The 3,948-nt window shown below is 37.6% G+C and overlaps 1 long non-coding RNA gene across 1 annotated transcript; it reads right to left on the reverse strand.

Moving 5' to 3' along the window:
• Positions 1 to 733: 733 nt before the first annotated feature.
• LOC124200714 lies at positions 734 to 3,257 on the reverse strand. The gene is made up of 7 exons (XR_006877351.1): positions 2,998 to 3,257; positions 2,549 to 2,935; positions 2,366 to 2,487; positions 2,188 to 2,301; positions 1,858 to 2,105; positions 1,049 to 1,801; positions 734 to 975 (listed from the first exon to the last, which is right to left on the reverse strand). It is a non-coding gene; the product is annotated as an uncharacterized LOC124200714 (long non-coding RNA).
• Positions 3,258 to 3,948: the final 691 nt, after the last annotated feature.

The following is a 3,948-nucleotide window of genomic DNA, read 5'->3' on the forward strand; positions in this document are numbered from 1 at the left end:
TACCCATGAATTATTGTTACAAGTTGTGCGCTTTAAGTTTGGATGGATGTCGAATATAATTCATTGTTTATGCGAATGTAGATGAATATGCAGGGTGTAAATGAATTGTATACACCTAATTGATTGGATGAACACTGGAGTTTTATTTCAAAATTGTATTGCTATAGTTTGTATTGCTTGTAGTTTTCTCCATTATTCAAAATTATATTTGAACAGGGCGAAATTTTCCGTGAAGACCTTGACAACTTTTTTCAAAAACATCCAGATCAATCATTGCCTTTTACTGTATTGATAAATTTCAATTTAAAAATAAAGATTTCACATGAAGAGAAATTCGTTTTTTGGAAACGTTGCTTTAGTTTTGAAAGGAAAAAATTTGTTTTCCCTGCGAATGATCTTGATCATCACTAGGACTTCATCAAAAATGCGATGCAAAAAATTTCCATTTGTATTTACAACCCATATATGCCCAGAGCTCCCGGGAAGAATTTTTCCGTGCGGAAACGCGATTTAAATATTTCAAATCAATGCAAAAAGCGTTCGAAATGCACTCCTAAAAGCGGATTTCTAATTAGTAAAAAACGCTGTTGTTTCCGTTTTCAAACTGTATTAAAACTGTAAATCGGACCAATTAAACCCCGTTTTCTTATTCTCATAAAATCAAATAAATATCCAGTTTAAAAAAAATGCTTAATATATCTATCCAACAAAAAGTTCAAAAATTCGAGAAGCATTTTATTTATGATAACATTTATATTTTCCATTCAAGTGACAAAATACATGTCATTATAAATAACGGTATGTAAGAAAATAGTAAATCGTAAAGGAAATGAAATAAAAAAGCACAAAGATACATCGTTCCGCTATTGACCCATGTAAGATCCTCGTCCGTATTCGGCTACCGGGAGTGATGTTGATACATTTACCGCCACAGCATAATCCAGGGGTGCGTTGGCACTCGTCATTCGTCAATATCTGAAAAACAGAACAATCAAATTGATATCAATAAAGCTCATTATTCATTTGAATATCAAACTCATCAACATACCCATGTAAATTTGCATGGTGATCTCGAAACCTTCCTCGCAATCGTAGGTGAAAATACCGTTTTTTTATACGTTCCGTTGCCACAAACTCCCCTCTTGATGTTTACGATTGAATTATTTAGTATTTACCATTGCATTTGATCGTTGAGGGCATCGCCTTGGCTACAGTGGCAGTTTAAACTGCTGATGCTGTTCTTGCAATAGCCGTGATCGCACATGTCGTCCGGAGAAAGTCGTGCTCTCCGTTCCCTCATTGGTGCCCTTGTGGTTGACGTAGCCTTGGCCCTTGGGGCAGAGTTCCTCGAAGGTCGGCGATCCCGGCTTGGGTCCCGAGTCGCAGGTGTGGCTCCAGGCTTTGCTTATGCTGCAGCAGAAAGCGCTCCTAAGATAGTGTCCAGTTTCTTGGTGCAGATACCGTGGTGATAGTTAAGGTAGCAGAGCTCTTGGCGCTGGTCGATGCAGCGTGTGGCCGTCTCGTAGAGCGTCAGTACTGGATGGCAGGTACATTTAAAGGATCCATCCGTGTTGACGCAGAGGCCGCCGCCTTTGCAGATGCCCGGGTTCAAGTCGCACTCATTGATGTCCGTGCACGTCTTGCCGTCCACTGGCGTAGCTGATGGGGCAGACGAACTCGATCGTGTAGCACATCTCGCACGGAATGCCCCAGGCCAGGCCAAACATGCAACACACAGATTTCAACGTCAAACGGGGCGGGTTGTTCTCGCAGCAAGCAATTTTCTTACACTCGGCGATATCTAATAATCTTGCGTCAATCTTTGGAAAAAAATACATTGTTGATAGAAAATTGTACCAGTGCAAGTCTTTCCCTCTGACGACAATTTGTATCCGGAATCGCAGAATCATTTGAACAATCCGTTCATGTTGATCCATTTGCTGCTGTCACACATTCCAGTCTGTCCGCATTCTTCCATGTTGACGCAAAACGGTCCGACGGACGAGCTGGACAATCCTTCCTCATAAACGCACTCGAAAGAGCCGGAGATATTCTCACAACGGCCGGAAAATAAACCCAGAGAATTTCGGTGCATTCATCAAAATCTAAATAATTCATTAAACAAAATAAATTGAAAATCCTTAATTACTTAGCCTATTATCTCAAATCATATTATAGCCAACGCACGAGTATCCAGATGGTGAAAGGGCGTATCTTTATTGACATTGGCACTTGAAGGAAACGTCCATGTAATGCAAATTCCGTGGGTGCACATTCCCGTCTCTACGCACTCGTCGTGATCTGAATCAAAATCGATTAATCATCTTGAATTCGATTCAAAACATGATTGCGTTGATAAAAATACCTAAACATTGTTTCCCATCAGAGGTCAGGTCAAAACATGGCGGACAGGAGCAGGTGTAACTGTCAATGACAAGGGTGTACTGGCCACCTTGACAGCATCCTTCAAATTGCACTCGTCAATGTCTGTTGAAAGATAATTGGGTTAATTATAAAGAAGACAACCAATTTATTTTGATGGAATCACCTTTGACTTCATCACTGTTGTACGGTGAAATCTTTGCAACGGCTGATTCTGCTTTAATGTCAAAGTTATTATCAACTCAGCTGACGGGGGTTGGCTGAACACTCCCACATATAGCAGCAACCAATTGAGGTATTAGCTGTTGCTCAACTTGAAGCTGCTGTTTCTGCTGGAGGATCTTCTGAACACACTGTTGAAACTGAACAGTGTCTTCTTCTCATTTAATATAGTTGACAATAAGTTATCGTAAGAGATAAACATGAAGCCAGCTTAATTCCAACAGCTCAACCAAACAGGGGCTTCCGATATATCCAGATCCTCCAGTGAAAAACATTTACTTAAATGTAGGAACTTGATTAGAGCTGGTAACCAAGAAATTCACGGAATAGGCTACCAATAATAAGAAAAAGAATTATACAAAAATACTTGTTCTCACAAAAAACTATTCTTACCTTTTCAAATTATGGGAAAAACAGTCATCTACACCATTTTGCTTAACAAAAACAGATAGTCTACTTCACACACACAGCATCAAACTAAATGACAACCAAAACATTTATAAACAACTTAAATAGAAAACTAACGAAGAAACCTAATTTAAGAATTCTGATAGCTACCAATTGGAACTCAATCTGTTAAACTGTCAAATTCTACAGAGCAGACGACTTTAGATAATTGCCAACACTAAGCACGGTGATTGGGACTAATCACTAATCAGTAGTGCCGCACTATTCAAAAAATATAAAAATAATAAATCTGTTATTTTAATTAGACAGATCGCAGATATATTCTTCAAAATAAATAAGAAGTTATAAAGGTTAGATCAGGTTTGAACATTGTTATCATTGCGGATTACGAGGCGATGAGGCAAAAATAAAAACAAAAGTTCTTCTAAAAAGCCCTGTTTCTTTTTTTTTAATTAATGCTATTTAGCTTATTGTACTTAAGTATTGCTTTGTTCAGGTACCATTCATTTCCAATCGCCGTTTTCTTCCTTTTATTTTTATTTTACTGTGACTTATTACCTTAGGGTCTATGGCTGACTGGCTCAAAGTTAAGGCAGCGGTTTACGATGTTAATGAACTAGTGTACGACTAGTGTTCGACTCCAGAAAAAAACAAGCTGATATAACATAAGTTTAAACAGGTAGAATTAAGCGAAATATCTTGACGCATCATAGTTTTTTTTCAATAATTAAAAATCCAAAACATCATGTGTTAAAAATTAACGTAATACGAAAAATAAAACAAAGATTTACTGCTTGTAAAAATTCGAATGGAATTCATTTATATCAAAATAAAAAACGGCAAATGTAAGTTTGTTAAAAATTTAAAAATAGATCCGATTATTTCGTGACCAAAAAATAGAAAGTTGAGAATTCTGCTGAAAAAGCAAAAACAACA

Source organism: Daphnia pulex, chromosome 8, assembly GCF_021134715.1.
Source record: "Daphnia pulex isolate KAP4 chromosome 8, ASM2113471v1".
NCBI lineage: Eukaryota > Metazoa > Arthropoda > Branchiopoda > Diplostraca > Daphniidae > Daphnia > Daphnia pulex.